The sequence below is a fragment of the Schistocerca americana genome, chromosome 3, assembly GCF_021461395.2.
Source record: "Schistocerca americana isolate TAMUIC-IGC-003095 chromosome 3, iqSchAmer2.1, whole genome shotgun sequence".
NCBI classification, from domain to species: Eukaryota; Metazoa; Arthropoda; class Insecta; order Orthoptera; family Acrididae; genus Schistocerca; species Schistocerca americana.
The window spans coordinates 703,911,542-703,930,652 of NC_060121.1; the positions used below are offsets into that span (position 1 = coordinate 703,911,542).

Below are 19,111 nucleotides of genomic sequence, written 5' to 3' on the forward strand. Positions count from 1 at the left end.
ACTTGTCCGCCCGTCCTGCCAACCCGCAGCGGCTGTACTGCTTTCCCTCGGCACTCTGCACTCCCATGAGGTAATCCATCGGCTTTTCGCGCCCTCCCTTGCAGGCTTTCAAAAATAAGTACGTGCCCTCCGACTCAGAGTTGCAATATTAAAATTTTTGGCTGGTTTCGTTGTCTAGTGGCTGGGATACGTAGTTGCCGCATTACAGGCCAAATGCTGCTGAGTCTACAGTATACGGTAAGAATACACACATGAATCAAATGCCGGCCGGGGTGTCCGAGCGGTTCTAGGCGCTTCAGTCTGGAACCGCGCGACCGCTACGGTCGCAGGTTCGAATCCTGCCTCGGGCATGGATGTGTGTGATGTCCTTAGTTTAGTTAGCTTTAAGTAGTTGTAAGTTCTAGGGGCCTGATGACCTCAGATGTTAAGTCCCAGAGTGCTCAGAGCCATTTGAGCCATGAATCGAATGGTCGAGGGTTTCTATCACTCGGAAATTGCGAATTATGAAAATAAAATGTAAATTTATAAATGAAAGATTCCAATTAAGTAAAGTCTGCAGATACTATCTTAACGATTTTAAATGATGAGTTCGATAGTAGAAGTACTTTTGAGAATGCGGTATATTTCTGCAAAACACTTACTGGTGTAGATGGTTCAGCAATTAAATAAAATATAAGTTGAATAACAGGGAAACAATAGATTCCTACAGCACGTAATTAGCTGCGAACAACAACATAGCTCCCGAGACATTCACATCTAAACGCGCACTACGTCTTCACTGCAGAAGGCACGGAAATCACACAAGAGCACAAGTCGGCACTCCGAAGTATTTCTATCTCGCGTGATAACGCGCAACCCGCTCCACTTCCAAGTCTTTCCCACGACCGCGCGTCCACCACGCCGTCCGCCACTTTCCGTGTCCTCTGCTGCACCCCCCCGTGTCCCCTCCGGAAACGATTCTCCCATCCAGTCTCCCCATTCACGAGCGCTGTGATTGGCTAGAGCGCTCGCGCCATGTCTTCCAACCAATGCATCCACCCAAATATTTAAGCACATACGAAATACTGGATTTACATTTAAATACTTCAAATTAAAAAAAAAAAAATCCTACGTCCGGACCATAAACACGCTCTAACACACATTATTAAATACATAAACAACTAAATACACATGTATCAAAAGAAAAGAAGAAAAAGGTAGGCCAGGAGCTTAATGTCTCTGTGTTTTCTAAAACGCAGTAAATAACTGACTAGTTTTTTCATGAATAGCATATATCGGATATTAACAAAGACATAGATAAATCAATATATTTATAAGCTTGCTGCTACCATTTTTTCGTGTAACTGTGGAGTACTCACGGCCTGACGCTATCGATAGTAATCGGCCACTTTGACCTGCAATAACTCATGTACTATTCAAGTTACATGCCTGTAATGTATACCAATTTAGGTTTACGCTAATAGCTTTGAAAGACACGTCGGTCGACGAAATCGGATGAAGCGTTTCCATTTTGGAAATTCGTTGCTGGGTGTTACTTGTCTAATTCACAGTCAGATACTAAACTTTAAACTAATAAAGACATTGAAAATCTGATTACGACATCAGAATCGTCGTGCAAATAATGGTAATGTACATGCTTCTTTTTGAGGTACCATGATTCCTTTGGCTATTATTAATTTCTTTATGAATTGCGAAATATCTGCCATTATTGTTTCACGAATGCCGCCATCGTTGGCGCTGTCGGCATACAGCTTCACCAAGGAACTCCCAGCCACGCGGCTGGACCGGCCGTTGTGCGGCATCACGCGGTTGCTAAGCTAAGGTTCGGGACCACGTGGTCGCTGCCGAGCGGCCTGCGGCCGCCGATCGTCCCGTGCGGCCACTGCTTCCTCAGAATTTACAAGGGTATCTCCCCATCGCACCCCCCTCAGATTTAGTTATAAGTTGGCACAGTGGATAGGCCTTGAAAAACTGAACACATATCAATCGAGAAAACAGGAAGAAGTTGCGTGGAACTATGAAAAAAATAAGCAAAATATACAAACTGAGTAGTCCATGCTCAAGATATCCAACATCAAGGAGAATGTTACTACAGCAGCGCCGTAGTCTCGTGGTTAGCGTCAGTAGCTGTGGAAGAGGGGGTCCTTGGTTCAAGTCCTTCCTCAAGTGAAAATTTTACTTTTTTTATTTTCGCATGGTTATGATCTGTCCGTTCGTTCATTGACGTCTCTGTTCATTGCAATTAGTTTACTGTTCGCTGTAATAAGTTTAGTGTCTCTGTTTTGCGGCCGCACCGCAAAACCGTGCGATTAGTAGACGAAAGGACGTGTCTCTCCAATGGGAACCGAAAACACTTGATCGCAAGGCCATAGGTCAACCGATTCCTCCACAGGAAAACACGTCTGATATATTCTATACGACACTGGTGACGGCATGTGCGTCACATGACAGGAATATGTTGTCGACCCACCTAACTTATACACTTGGCGGATGGGTAAAAAGATTCTTCTACCTTGCCCGATTTAGGTTTTCTTGTGGATATGATAATCACTCCCAAAAAAGTGATGAAAACGTAAGAGTTTGTCACATAAACTGAAAATAAAAAAATTAAACTTTTCACTCGAAGGAAGACTTGAACCAAGTACTTCTCATTCCGCAGCTGCTCACGCTAACCACGGGACCACTGCGACCATGAGCTCACACTGTCCTTGATGTTACATATCTTTTTCATGGACTACTCAGTTCGTATATTTTGCTTATTTTTTCATAGTTCCACCCAACTTCTTCCTGTTTTCTCGATTGATCTGTGTTCAGTTTTTCAAGGCCTATCCACTGAGCCAACTTATAACTAAATCTGAGGGGGGTGCGATGGGGAGGTTCCCTTGTTAGAATATTTTCAGGGCGCGACGACTCGCCTGTTACCTGACACTGTACGAAGGCAGTCATTGAAGCGCGACTGGTCGGCAGACCCACTCTCCAACCACAGCCTCAGCCCTCCGACTGTGTGTTTACACCGGCGAGCGCTTGGTGGACCCTACCTGCCTGCAATGACGGAGCGTGGGGTGACGGGTAGGCGTCAGTTCAGGCAGGTAGAGGCTCGCTAGTGAAACCGGTGCACTCGAACTATGGACCAGACCGCGAGTCCATCGTCCACACACAGCCGAGCGGATCGGGGCTGACCTACTCGGATTGGTCAACATGTGTATAGACAACTTAAGACAATGGGTATTAGAAGGCCACAGATTCTGGTTTTGTCAGTGTAGCGGTTCAGTATTATGAAGCAGCAATAAATTTAATTATTCTTGATAATTTGTAAAGTTTTAACGTTGAAAAAAAAACAGATTATTTATCCATAATTAAAGTTCCAGTTTCAAAACGTTTTGGAAAGAGGACCACTGCTCCGACTGACGTCAAATTTGAACAGCACATTGTTGACGCAAATGGGGGAACGTCATGCATTGGAAACAAAATTACCAATAGATATAGATGGTGCTGTAAGCGTCTTAAGTAAATTGGGTCAGCTACGAATGACAGATAAATCTCAATACGACGGCTATCGTTTGAAACGGACGTTACACAATCGGTACTGCTCAACGTGTGTAACTGCACGAGTTCGGCAATCAAGAGTTGTGGTACTGTTAGTTAGGTTAGCCCATCCACCACGACAGGGTTGTACTACATCTGATGAGAAAAATCGGTTTTTAATTGCCCTGGAACCAAAAACCACATAAAAAGGAAAAGTGAAATCGATTTTTAATTGTACTTGCGACAAAAACGCTCAAAAAGCAAAATGACATCTGTTTTTAATTGTCCTAGGGCCAAAAAAACGCATAAAAAGCGAAATGACATTGGTGTCTGTCGTAAGACTGGTGCAAAAAATGTTCAAATGTGTGTGAATTCCTAAGGGACCAAACTGATGACGTCATCGGTCCCTATACTTACACACCACTTAAACTAACATATGCTATGAACAACAGACACACCCAAGGGGGACTCGAACCTCCAGCAGGAGGGGCCGCGCAATCCCGGCATGGCGCCACAAACCGCGCGGCCACTCCGCGCGTTCTGCCGCAAGACATATTCCATATGCTGTCCACAGTTTTCTGCCACAAGTTGAAATACAGAAACAGCATGTTTCACAACAGATCGGGGTGTCTCCAGGGTCACGTTCAGAATGCATTGCGCAATGCGTGCCTTCAGTTCAGCTATGTTCGTAATAGGAACACTGAACAGAACATCCTCCAAATAACACGACAGCCAGAAGTCACACGGATTAAGATCAGATAATCTGAACGGCCAGGCTGTGGCGAAACGACCACTGATAATTCTAGCGTTTCCGAAATGCTCTGCAACAACCGCTTCACTACGTGTGCAATGTGCGGAGGAGCGACATCTTGTATAAAAATTGTCCTACCCACACATGCATGCTGTTGAAGGGTTGGAACGACATTGGTGCGAAAAAGACTCACATAGCGTTTACCAGTAACGTTAGAGGTAACATGACGCGAACGACTCATCTCCTCGAAAAAATACTGCCTTACGATAAACGATGCCGTCAATCCGCACCACAGAGTCAGCTTTGCAGAATGAAGTGATACCGCTTGATGTGGGTGCCAATATCCTGCAATTCTGCGTATTGACATGTCCTTGGAGATGGAAGTGGGCTTCGTGTGTCCGCAAAAGATTCCATTGCCATTCATTTTCACTTCCATGGTTGCAAGAAATTCCAGAGCTAACGTTTGTCTTACTGGCAGGTCAGCAGGCAACAACTCCTGAACATGGACGATTTTTTATGGATAGCAATGCAGGACGTTTTGTAAGATTTTATGCAACTTGCTCACAGGTATGTCCAACGTTCGCGCAGTTCCCCTGACTGCACATTCGAACCCTCCCGCAGTGCTGTGGCCACATTTTAGACAGACGGCAGATCAACTGCTTTCCTACCTCTGCCACATTTCCTTCAACCGAACGTATCTTTTCGAATTGTGTAATAATTTTCTCCAGTCCCTTTACACACATCGGACCAAAGCCTTTTTTCATACCTTTGAGTGTCTGGAACTTCTGCATGGCTTCTGGCGCAGTCAACGTTCTTGTAAAAGAGCTTCACCAGCAGCACGCAATCATTCACGGAGACAGACATGTTCGACTTTTCGAACTCAAACTGAGGAACAGTCTTGTACCGTGTGCCTTTTGGTATACATATTCTGACGTTTACAGTGCCATTGGTCCAATTTTGGCATTTCCCCTGCGTTAACAACATGTTGTTCGAATTTGACGTCATTCTGAGAAATGGTTCTCTTTTTACTGTGTTTTGAATCTGGAATTTTTAATTATAGACACGTATATTGTTACTGTAGGACGAAGCGGGGTGGGTGGCTAAAAATTATGATTGAACATTGGGTCGTGAATACTGAATGATTAAGGAACGCACGGTTAGGCCATTTCGCCGCAATGGTGTTTCTTCCAGATGTGCCTTCCAGTAAGGTATCCAGGAAGGCTGTCGCTACTAGATGGCGCTGAAGCATACCAACTTCTATACCGTTCACTCGATAGCAAAATTATATCGACGCCTCTGTCCTCTAAGTGGTCGTACCAAGCATTTGCTTAGGGGTGGAGCAAAAGTAAGAAAACTCTATTAGTAGTAGGAACTGAAAAGTATTTATTGATTTAAGTTATTAATTAATTTGACTTCAACAATAATCTGCGAGATCTCTGGTAAAATCTGGTTAAGACTTAAGTTTAAAATTTATTTTATACTTCTAGAACCCTCTTTCTATGCACATTCATCATACGGAGGCCGAAAAGACGGTTTCCGTGATTGTCTAACGTAACCATGACATGGTTATGACATAACTTTTCGTAGCGTTCTGAACGATGGTAATGCTGTGCAGCGGTGCGCAAGTGAAATGTGAAGCGCCTGAATTATGACTGGGTAAAGCAGTGCTGTTTCTGTAACTAGCGCAACTCCATTACCTTCATTTCGCTCTGTGACACATATTTTTGTTCTTGTATATTGTACCACTGTGCAGCCTCACTAAGAAAACCACTTAAACTGTAATGCTACAAGAAGGTTCAATTTTTCTCAAAACGTCTTGGTACGCCATTTGAAGCATTGCGTGAAGGTGCAGTGTAAGCAATGAGCAGGCAGCTAATTATCGTCGGAAAAACGTTACTCTAGAGATATAATTAAAGAATGTAGGTAGGGAATCATTAAAGGTCTCTTCCAAAACTCGCTAGTAGCCTGTGACGAAGGATTTTTGATGATGCGTCTGCCGTATTGTCATCCGTGGTATTCTATAATCAATCTCAAGATCGTTAGCGATTGTCTCTGCTCCGGATATTAAACTCTCGCTTTGAGTATCGGCACTTTCACGATGATCCCTCAAAGTGTCAGTTATTCTTCTGACATTTCCATTATCACCTGGAATATTTCTCTTTAAAAATCTGACATTTCTATTATCACCTGGAATATTTCTCTTTAAAAATATTGATTTATTTATATTTCTGGGACCATTTGGTTTCACAGAGCATTGGAATTGGTCGAGTCTCGAAAGAAATTTATTATTTCCTTTGTTGTGGTAACTGTATTTCAAATTACCGGTATTTGATTTAAGTCGTGCACAGCCAAGTTCAGTTTGTGGTGAGCGCAGTGAAAAAACAGTGCTTTTTTATATTTCTCTTGTATAATTTTCTGAACATCACCGTCCTTCCCTGATAATGTCGAACATACAGGATACTCTTATACTAAGCAGTTTTCGGGATCCAGACCTGCGTTAATTATAACATCGTCGCTGGCACAGGCTATAGATTTTGCATCCGTGGCAGTCAATTCCACAAAGGCAAGAAACTGTTCTTGAACCACAATCTTTACCCTATCAGAAAACCTAATACAAACAGAAAGTTGCTCTTTTCCTGATATGCCATAGCTCTCCCTTGCCAAGATACTGTAGGTAAGTGCATTCCTTACGTCAGCGATGATATCGTTTTTAATGACATCTCCGCATAAATTGATTATTTCATTCTGAATTTTTGGTGAAATGTAAGTGGCATTTTTTTGCACAGTTTTCTGTGTGTTCTTTCATAATTTGTTCACCAGATCCAATTTTAATTTTTATAAGGTTTTCAGAAACACCTTCGTTTTGTTCATTGCCCCTTAGAGGTAGTTCATGAGTATCACAGAGTGTCATAGTCGAAATTATTGATCCTACGACTTTTAAAGGGCAGAAATGAAGTGTACATCGACTGGCATATTTTTAACAAAACATCTGGCAATTGTAACGGATGATTTGTAGCCTTCAGATGCCACGTCAGTTTCTGAAAATTCGTAGATATTTTTATAGCGAGTGAAAGGCTCACCATAAACGAACATTGAGTATTTGTCAGTGTTGGTGCAAACAACACACAATTAATTAATGGGCATACGCCAGCCAAGGAGCGCATTCTCACAACAATCTGTACTTAAATTTGCCTTTTGACTGTACAGCATCCTTAACAAAGCCATAATTCGGAAGTGAACGGCATTTTTTTTTTTAAATTTCTTGTTCTTGAAGTGACGTCATGTTATACGAACAACCCAGCCATCGACCCGCGTCAATACGACAGCAGATTTGATTCTGTGCACCAGACCAGATGTCAGCATAAGTTCACTTGACAAAGATGCAGTGGAAACAGGAACCGGTACGATGATGCTATCAGTAGCGCCGTCACTAACGGCTGCTGTGTTCTTCCGTTTTTATCTTTTTGTTTCCTCTTCACACTCTGCTTCAGTAAGTAATGTTAGATAGGTATTGCTAACTGAAACCTAGTTGGCTACCTAGCTAGGCTAAATAATGCTTTCAACGTTTTATTTTCGATTGGTAATCATCAAATACAATATGAAAACGATTTAAAAATAGCTACATGAAATTTTTAACTAATCAAATAACGTAGTTAGTGATTAATAAAAGCAGGGCAGGTTTTTGTTGGAAACACATAATTTGAAGTAAAGCAAAACATTCGGAAACAACTATTTTTTTAAAAAATACCTGAAAAGGAAAAATACTGAAGTAAAAATGGGTTACAGAATAAATGTTTGATCATCATAGTGTTTAGGTATTACAAGTTTTCCGCCCTGCAATTTTTTACGCGTTATTCGTTTTTCCCATGGGAATATCTTCTCGCAGTAAAAAGCAGCCTTTGTAATATTCTGTGTATATGCCACATTATGTAAAGTTTCATCAAAATCCATTAAGTATTAAGCCATCTTCATGAAATTTCGCGTTTATACTATTAATACTATTAGATGTACTTCGGTTACAAAAAAACTGAAATAGATGTTTAATTCAAAGTATTTTACTTTACCCAGATATTCTTACAAATCTTCATAAGTAGATATAATACCAACCCACCTATATTCCTCTAGATAATCCAAACCCAACAAAACCTAAAGACAAAAAATTAAGCTATGTTACTTAACTAATGAAAATATTAAACGAATTACATGAATATAAGTGTGTATATACATTTTGCTGTGCTCAAAATGATTCTTATAGCCATTTCAGGTAGCCAGCTTAGTGAAATTTAATTCAAATTACTTTTAACTGAATAGTTATACCACAATTCACTCAAAAGCAGGAAAATGAAGAACATACAAAACAACTAAAACACAAGAAACAATGGCACTACAACGCGTTCAATTTTTCGATACACTTTAAATTGAGACAACTTACGAGTCACGCTTGGAGCGGAGCCGGCTGTGTGCGGAGGGGGCCATATCGACAATGCATTATCGACAATGCATTAACTTGACCGGTAATTTTTATGGCTGTACATTAACGTTGTTATGAATTTTGATAAATATTTTTTTTTTACGTATTGTACACAAATTTTTCGCTTCAAGTTAGGATGGAGGGAGGGGAAAATGCCCCACCTTATTTCACCGTGGGTACACCCATAGTTCTCAATAATAGCAAATGCTGACTGTAGTTGAGTCTGAAATGAATACCATTTTAATTTGGTTAAGTGTTGGACGCCGCTATGAATAACTATTTTTCTCTTGTTTAAATGTCAGTGAGATTCTATTCTTCTTTTGTTTTCAGACGAAACAATATGTGTCTCACGCAACTAAACCATCTTTGGACGCCACGTTGTCTACATATGATCAAACAGCAAACTTCTGGTTCTTCCTGAAACACAGGAGATATCGCTCCCCCCGAACATCTGTGAACGTAAGTCATAAATTGAAGATCACGGAAAGAATATTTCTTCCGAACATTGCCAACAACTTCACAAACCGAGCTTGGCTATGGGAGAGCGCTATCCCACCTCCAAAGAACGATGTAATTCGAATCAATAATAAGATTCAACTGAAAGTTCCTGGTTCGGTTTACGAAATGCAAATCCAGTAGGATTTCTCAGTTCATTGGAGCCTGCTGGAATGCCACGACACCTACTGAGTGATGTAAATAAAAATGAGATGTAGCTAAGTCTTGCTCTATTTTAAATTTGTCTAGTTGTATGTGGATAAACGTTGCAGATTCTAATACACCAAGATGGATCTTGGTCTTTTCCGGACGGGCTAGATTTAAGTTGTGAATAAGGTATAGAATCTAATTTTCACACTGAGAGACATCTAGGTTTTTGGTAAGACGGTGCTGGGATATGTTAGCTATTAAGAAGTGTCCGTCAATCTGCACCGTGGCGATGTTCCTACTGGTCAGACATGAGAAACGCTATTACATTCGAATGGATGTTAGTAGATGTAATGAAGTGTTACGATTTGAAACTGAAAATGTGAACTTTTTAATTGGAGTATTTATGCTAGTATGTGTCGAAACTCGTGGAGGATCCTCGATTTCCCGAAAATGGATGGAGAATACTTCTTCGATGTTTATGCGATTCTGGTGTGGCCGAGGATTTTGAAGTTGACCGGACAACAGTATGTGAAACAGTGAACGATGTTATGGGTCAGATGTTTTAAGAAGCTCTCGTCTAAATTGCAGGAAATTAATGCGGTTAAGCTAGAATGGTAACAAATATTTCGACTACCAACTGTTACAGGGGCTTCGGGTTGCAGCCAAACAGAAATTAGAACACCAGCATTACATGGATATTAACATATCAGTCGGAAAGCTTATGCTTCTATTAATGTGCATTTCACTGTAGATGCCGGTGAGAAACTGGCTAGCATTGGTGCATAATGTCCTGATAGCTTGCTTGTTGATAGAATATGGAGACGTAGCCCAACTTGAAACATGGTCTCAGGTACAACGTGAATGCTTGCTTATTTGGTGGTTCCATGGTTAGTCACTCCATTTGAGCTAGCAAGAAATTCTGATCAGCGACGATTCAATTTGCCCCCCAGGGAAAGAGCAATACTGTAGAGAGCCTTTGGTCAGGGCTGAAGCAACGATTTCCTATCATCGGTAATTGTGTAAGAGTTTCTTTAGCGAGAGTCGCCGTACTAACGGTAATGTGTGCTGTACTGAACAGTACCTCTAAGCACTTTCCCTATCATTTGGAGGACAGGAAAGAGTCAGAAAAAGAAGAAGAAGAGGAAGAAGAAGAAGAAGAAGACGGTGAAAGTGAGAGTCCTGATGAAGATGAACCTACCGACGGACAGCTGGAAAGCAGTGGGAGCAAGGTGATGGTGAATAAAATCGGCGGCAAACGCTGGGATTAATTTTAGCTATTTTTTCGTGGCTTAATTGTGCATTATTCAAATCTGATAAGCAACATGTTAGCAATGTAATTATAATTAAAAGTCACGTAATTACAAGAGAGCAAGACAAATATAGAAATTGTATTTGTATTTATATCTTTTAGACAATAAAGAAGGGAATGGGAAGGAAATGGTAATACGAAACGTTTAACAGCATTTGTATGTCACATTAACAATCCGTTTGACTAGATTTGTCCTCTGCAAGGTTTCCTCGATTTTTCTTTTCAGGTTCTGTTTGGAGGTTCTGTAATTACAATTGTTTCAACAATACAAGTCTCTGAAGCTGCGGCAAATAAAAGTCTTCAGTTTCATATGCTGCAAGGGTTTTCACTCCAACTCTAATATAAATTGGGTTTGTCGGTTTTGTTGTCGAAGGAGCAACAACTGGGCACGTATTTCCCTCTGATCATCATTTTTATCGCAGTCTTTAGCAGCGTTTGATACTGTAAAGTAGCGGGCTATTCCGAGCCTTTACTCCTTGCAATGAAGTACGCGGTCTTGGAGCTTAGGTGACCGGGAGGAGATCAGTCTCTTTTCTTTCCCCACATTAGCCCAACTATCGGTGGCCACTGGAGCCGTGAGCTAGCTGCCTTGCGTACGATTTAGTTATGCACACTCCCAGCGAATCGAAAGAAACAGTATTAAAATGTACTCTATTTTTTCCATACACCTTACACAGACTTGTGTTAATAATACAACTATACCACATAATACAGCTATAGCCTAAAAATTTCAGTTCAGCATCTTAAGTATTTTTCGAGATGTAAATTTTTTCCTGAAAAATCTATAATGACTTTTCTGGTGTTAGAAGACCAAGATAGTGTCTGTAACTTATTCATCTATAGTGTCAGCTGAAACTATAACTAAAAAGATCAGTTCATGTAAATTGTTCTTCCTAGACTTTCCTTTGCTTTCATTACCACCGCTGCTGAAGTAATAGCAACCATCTTCAAAATAATTATTTAACCATCTTTTGTTGCATGAATGATGTCAAGAGAATGAGAGAGTGTATGGAGGGCATATGTAAAGTGTGGATGTTATTATTTATTAAAAGTATGTGAAATGTATACATGAAGGTTATTTGCAAGACGAAATCCTATTACTCCATAAAGTTAGCAAGTTCTTTAATTATTGTAATTAACCTTTTAATCACTTTCACTTTTTCATAAGAAGAAAATTGGGAACATTCTTGTAACAGGAATAAACGATTTCCTCGCCAGGACGTGACGGCCCAAGGCATGTTTACCGGCCGCCGTGTCATCCTCTGCGATATGGACAGGCATGTGGTTAGTACGCCTCTCTCCAGGCCATTTTTCAGACTTTCCAGGCAATGGAGCCCCTGCTACTTATCTAACTCCTCAGTTGACATCTCGAGGCTAAATGCACCCTGTTCCCGTCCTCCCACCGAGTGAAAATAGTTGGCAGTACCTGAAGAATAATTTATCCAGACATCTTTGTCTCACTGATTACACGGGATATTGACGCGTCAAGACCTAGCCACTGACTCCTTCTGTATCACAAGGACTCCCAGAGTTACATCGTGACCTTCCACCTTTTACTTTCTCGTCTAAGCCTTTTCACTACGGAGCTTCCCTCCAGCTTTTCTATCGTTCCCTAAGCTTGAACCAGTTACATATATGATAGTTCAGTCCGTATATAACTTAGATTTAAAAAGGACATTCTCAAAATGTTTCCAAGTTACATCAATTACAGAGTAAGAAAAAATATTTAAATGTTTTTTAAGTCAAAGAATGCATATACATAATGCAGATACAATGGCATCGATAATTTTCATAAATATTATATCGTGCCAGCGTTATCAAAATGTTTGTGTACACATAAAAGAAAGTTTTTTTTGTGTTTGATTTTTATTTCCCGTCACAAAAGTATATAATTAATATCACATCAAATTGATGTAAGAAATGACGTTGCATTTTCAACTCGTATTCAAAATATTTAGAGTACACTCAAAATTACCGTTATATTAGTGGACACGAGCTTCCGTATGAGAGCTATGACGAGTGCATAGATTCGAATCCCTAGTGTATCGGAGATCTTGTGAATGAATAAATTCCTGAGTCCTACTTCCTGATGCAAGACATGGACGTTGGGACCACTTTGCCTTCTTGGTGACTAGGGAACTAAAAAATGCGCGTATAGTGTCATGTTTGTGTTGTTTGATGTAGTGCGAAAAGTACTATTTTTGGGAGGGTGGGGGAAGGGAACATGAGCTTCTTTCAAATAACACTAAGGGCATCGCCGAACCTTACAAATCTTTGCAATTGAGGGATCACTATGAACAGTATCACATGTATTTACTCAGTGAGACCTTTCGAATAGTTTTAGAGCATCAATCCTGGACATTGGCGCAAAAATCTGGTGTAAGGAACTCTACGTCACCATCGGTGACGCGTAATTTTGGTGTCATTGGAGACTGAATTCACTACCCTGCCTCATCCTTCACCACACACACACACACACACACACACACACACACACACACACACACACACACACACACACAAACCGTGAAAGAATGAGATGGGAATCTAGACCATAGCCGTTCCAATTCTGATAGATCAGCTCCATTTTCCATTTTTCGTTGCATTTTTTTTTGTTTTTTTCGTATTTATTCTATGGCATTACATTGCATCTATCTGTTTGATTTTTAGGTACATATAAAAGAAAGCTTCGTGTGGCTTTATCAGTTGGAAGACCTTGATGAATAGGCCGGCAGCGTAGTCGGAAAGAGTTTCTTTCCCCGCCCATAATGTGACAGTTTTTCGTAAGTGTATCCGTTGACATGTTCTTCAATGTATGTATTTACAGTGACTCGATAGAACTGTATCTGTTGGGTGTAGGTGACTGCTTGGGATGTGAATTTAGGGTGTCGCCCTGTTTGTATGGTAATGAGGAGGAGATGGGTGAAGCCCGGTGTTGGTTCACAATCTATTCCTCTGGAATCTGTGTAAAGTTGGACTATTTCTTATTTTCACTTGTTACACGGTACCAGTATTCTGTTCTACCCATAGTAGACAATGACAATAAAACATTCTCCCTACAAAAATACAGTTATTGGATGTTTCATTGTAAGCCTACATTTAATAAATGAGTGTTCTATGAGAATAGATTGTGAAATGGTTCCTGCTAAGTGTAGATTGCTCGTTATAGGCTCTTACAGTAGGTAAATACTGTCTTCATTAAATTGGGTGACATCGCGTAATGTGACGTCCACATGCTAAATTATACAATGTCCAGTCACATCAACGTGACCACCTGTCAAAAGCCTGAATAACCACCTTTTGCAGCGCGGGCACCTGCGAATCGTGTAGAAAAAGGGGCACTGAGATCCTGAAAGGTTCTGACAGGCATGTGGAGCCATGTCAGCTCCAGTGCCGTGGCCAGATGCGTTGGATTTCTCGTCTGAGGATCCATGACGTGAGCAGCCCGGTGGAGGTGGTCCCACAGAAACTCAGTTCAAATCCGGAGAATTTGGGTGGCCAGGAGAGTACGGTAAACTCATCCTGGTGCTCCTTGAACTGCGAGCTATGTGAAACGTTGCATTATCATCGAGCTGAGGAAAAAAACAAACTGTATATTGGAGTGGACATGATCCCCGAGGATAGATGCATACTTCTGTTGATGCATTACGTCTTCCAAAACTACGTGATGACACAGGAAATGACACGAAAACGTTCTCGGGACCATAACGCTCCCTCCTCCGGCCTACACCCTTCTGACAATTGCTTCAGCCATAGACGCCAAAGGCCACTTGTCCGATGGAGCATAAACTGCGATTCATCTGAAAAGGCTACCTTTCGCCACTCAGTGGACGTCGAGTTGCGTATTGGCGTGCAAATTCCAGCCTTTGTCGCCAACGGACAGCAGTCAGCAAGGTTGCATGAACCATGCCCATTCACTGACGTGTTCGTTGAACGATCGTTGAGGAGAGACTATTGGTAGCGCCTTGGTTCATCTGAGCTGTCAGTTGCTCAACAGTTGCTGTCTATTCGCCTGTACACATCTCGGCAAACGTCGTTCACCCTATTTATTAAGGCCCATGGTGCATCACAGTTGCCTCGGTGTCGGTTCTGGATGATCTTCTTCTGTTGTTGTTTGTCTTTATTGTTATTTTAATACCTTACAAAAGTCAGGCCGGCAGCGGCCTATCTACGCCGCTCTTCGGCCACAGAAAAACAGACAGTAAACATGGAGACAGAAAAACAGACATACATGAATGGTAAAAACAGGAGACATACGTAAGAAATGACATGAAGGCGTTCTCGGAAGGCACTGGTTGTACAAGTAAGTTCAGCAGCGCACAAAACGTAGACAAACAGTTTCACTCGCGAACGAAGGAGCACACTGAAGAAGAACACTGACGCACTGAGACGAAGAGAACACTGTAGCACATTGGTGATGATCCTCGGCACACTGAACACACTGAAAAGGTTGGGGGGGGGGGCTGCCACTGGGTGCTTGACACGGGCAGGGGGGAAGGAGAGGGGGGGAGGAAGCCAATGGGAGAAAGGAAGGGTGAGGGGAAGGGAGTTCTGGACGGTGCGATTTTGCCATACACGATATGCTTTAACTACGGTGGCAAGCGAATAGTACACAAACTTAGCCGTTTCAAAAACGTTTCCACCGTTGGCCTGAATGCCAGTCATCGTGCTCTTTTGAAGGTCAGATTAATCGCTCCGTTCCTGCATTAAGACAACGGTTGCATTGTTTTCCGCGTCCTCTCTACAAGCTTTATATGCGCTCCATTGCTGGTGCTGCCACCTACCGTCTGGGAGTGGCTATAAAACGTTGATGTCGAACACAGGCGATGGTCTCGTTTATGTGACTGGAGCGTTTTTCTGAGTAGGGAGTCGAGACCGTGATATCATTGTACACAGTACGAATAAATTATAATGTCGGAACTAAAAGATGACACAGTGCAAATAAATAGATTTTTACATGTCCCTCCACAGTAAGCCTGTCCTAAAAAAACCGATAATTAACGGTAATTTACCAATGAAGTTCCAATGTCTTTTGTTTCCGTAGGAGGCCATTACCAGCAACAGGCTAGGGCAATGTCAAGGAAAAACTTAACTCTGATATTTGAGTATACTTCTGTGATGACCAACATACCACTTATATAGCGTACCTGTTCTTCAATTAGTCGTGTTCGGAGCAGTTCCAGTTGAAACATTTTGCAGTAGGCGAACGGAAACAGTTGGTAAGTGTTTGAAGAAAGTTACTTTGAACACACAGTTGTTAGACGTACTGTTTATTAGAATCAGGTTCGATATAAGTCGGTAATATGTGTCCAAATGAGAAAGAAAACTTATTTTTACATTTAAATACAGAAGCATTTATCGTATTACAATAGTTCACAGGGATATTTACAGTACACAGATGGAAATACGATGACCGGAGCTCAAATGGTTCAAATGGCTCTGAGCACTATGCGACTTAACTTCTGAGGTCATCAGTCGCTTAGAACTTAGAATTAATTAAACCTAACTAACCTAAGGACATCACACACATCCATGTCCGAGGCAGGATTCGAACCTGCGACCGGAGCGGTCGCTCGGCTCCAGACTGTAGCGCCTAGAACCGCAAGGCCACTCCGGCCGGCTGATGACCGGAGTGTTAGGCAGGAATGCTCTCAACATTTGCCCACATCAGAGAGATTTTCGCTTTAATTCGGCAATGAGTATTTTTAACTAATTAATTAATTGAACTTAAATCGATGTGAAAGAGATTTCGAACTTATCATATGACAATGCGTATGTTTTTGGTGGTAATGTGACCTTAATATCTGCAAAGAAAAGAGTCACATGAATGAAGTTAGTCTTTTGATTATCAAAGCAATTAATACGGAAGCAACTGATTCGTTAGCATAAATAGACTATGTGCTGTTTATTATAGTCGTGACTGCGCAGTGTCAACGCATAATAATTGAGCAAATATTTAATCATATCTTAAGCCCGTCGCTGTCTACTAGCATCCTATTTGAAAGACGTGAAATAATCAGTCCGATAAGAGTTAGTAAACAAACACGGTGATAGCTGTCTGTAAAAAAAGGGAAAACAAATATCGTCAGTCTACTTCGACTGTCGTAAATGCTCTCCAGATACTCTCATAACCATCTTGCTTAAGATGTCTCTTGTAGTACCTTTTAAAACGATCTGGTCTCTTAGAGAGTGAGACGAACGATGCTGAACGTGTTGATATGTACTCAGCACGTGCTTCTGTAGTACGTGGTGTAAAAAGCTTATGATAGAGGAACCTTGGTAGAATACGTTGAATTAAACAAAATACTCTTAAAAACACTGCAGGAGTGTGAGGGGAAATAATGAAAAAGTGATAAGCAAGTCTACGGAAAATATTAAGCGTATAAGAACCAAGAGAAACACTTACTGTGGGTAAGCACAGTATTTCCCATTCGAGACAGCAGATGAAAACGTACCTAATAGAAGTCATGAAATGACCAGTCAGTCCAAGATTTCTATAACTGTTTGTACAGTTAAATAGACGAACAAGACACTCATGTAGCTAACCTTAGTTATATTCCGTAAGTAATATCGTACGATCTGTACAAAGCTATTCGAAGAATAGAAAAAGTAAAGGCCCCATGAAATGGCCAAGGTGTTGAAATGGTTAAAGTGATAATAACAGTAACGCAAAAGAAACATAAAATTGCGGAATATCTACGGATGAAGACAATTCTCCCAAACTAATACAACTGTGTACTTGTTCTACATCACAAGAAAAGGGCCAGAGAAGAAAGAAAGGTACAAACTTATTAACCTCTTCTTTGTGTCAATTCGGCTACTAAAATTATCACCACCCATTTACAATCCAAGGAATTTCCCCGGTTTCACAACTGACTGCGTCTGAGACTCTTATCTGTTATGCTGTAATATTTATTTCACTATCGCTATCTTCTTAATCACTTTCTGTTACAAATGAGATTTTTTTGTCTGATTACACACTGTTTCTCGTATGTACTGAAAAATTGTGGATTCTTAGGCGTATCGGCAGCCGACGCTGATGCGCGGATGGGAAAATTGGAACTGAGAAATCTGTCCTAATCTACTGTGCAGGTACTTAAGAAATGGGCAAATTTCAATTATTTGGATAAGCTCAGAGGTCGCTTTGATTAGTCATATCAGTGGTATCCACGCCGAGTAATCAATGTAGAAACAAATCACAGCAGAAATGGAAAGTTATTTAAAATTTAAAAGAACTGGAGCGATAGCACTACCAGTGGGTCATAGTTACCTGTCTCGTTTCGTATAAAGCAGGTTAATTATTATTTCTTTCGTATTTAATATGTTCCACTAAAATGAAATGAAATGTCGTGTGGCTAGGGCCTTCCGTCGGGTATACCGACCCAGCCGGAAATGAATCCAGGCCCCTTAGTATGGCATCCCGTTGCGCCGACCACTTAGTCTTTGAGGCGGACAAGAAGCAGTTTCAGAACAGTGTAAGCTGCAGTAGTTATGCAGAGATTAGGCAGTTTGCACGGGATGGAGTAGAATGGAGAGCTGCATCAAACCATTCTCAGACAGAAAATAACAATTTATAATTTGACGCCATTTATTATGTTTCATTAAAAATAACTGAACCTACTGAAATATAATCTTTATAGCAATACCGGTTTTTTTGTCAATAAGCAGTCCTTGAATAAGCGTACAATTAAATATTTATACTTTCGTATCAGTACACCTCTCTAGCTGCAAAATTATAGGAAAATTAATATTTTTCACCTATGGGTGTTTCTATGCTGGAATCTACAAAATAAGTGCACTGAAACACTATTTTCTTTTCTTTTTAAGCAACCTATTACAGTATTTATTACAGCTCTTTTAATATGCTTATTGCGCTCAAGTTTCACAATGTTCTGCGCCATCTAATCTATTCACTTCGCCTTTCCCATGCATAAAAAAAGCAAACAAAAAGAATATTAATTAGCTCCACCACTTTACAACTAATCGAATAAAAGCATTTAAATCATTTTAGGCGCTGATTCCTACTTATTTTGGTGAACAACTCCAAGAATGTCATCCAAATAGATAACTGAACAAATGATCAATCTTATTTTTCCCTTTTTAACAGTAAATCATTGTTATAATTAGTTTTGGTAAATCTTTAGTCTGCCGGCTTGCCGAATCCCGTTGAGTTATCTCGCAGGCTAGCGCTGAATTTTCTCTAGTGGGTTTTCTACTACTCTGCGCATTTACTGCAAAATCTGCATAAAGAGTGCTGTGGCACTCCTTCCGCCTAATAATGATGATACAAGACCATAACACATTCAATTTTACTATATATACAGGGTGAGTCACCTAACATAACTGCTGGATATATTTAGTAAACCACATCAAATACTGACGAATCGATTCCACAGACCGAACGTGAGGA

The 19,111-nt window shown here is 40.8% G+C and overlaps 1 protein-coding gene across 1 annotated transcript in view; it reads left to right on the top strand.

The window, feature by feature from the left end:
* LOC124605307 overlaps positions 1-19,111 on the top strand; it is a 925,143-nt gene that overhangs the window by 276,043 nt on the left and 629,989 nt on the right. The window lies entirely within an intron of this gene.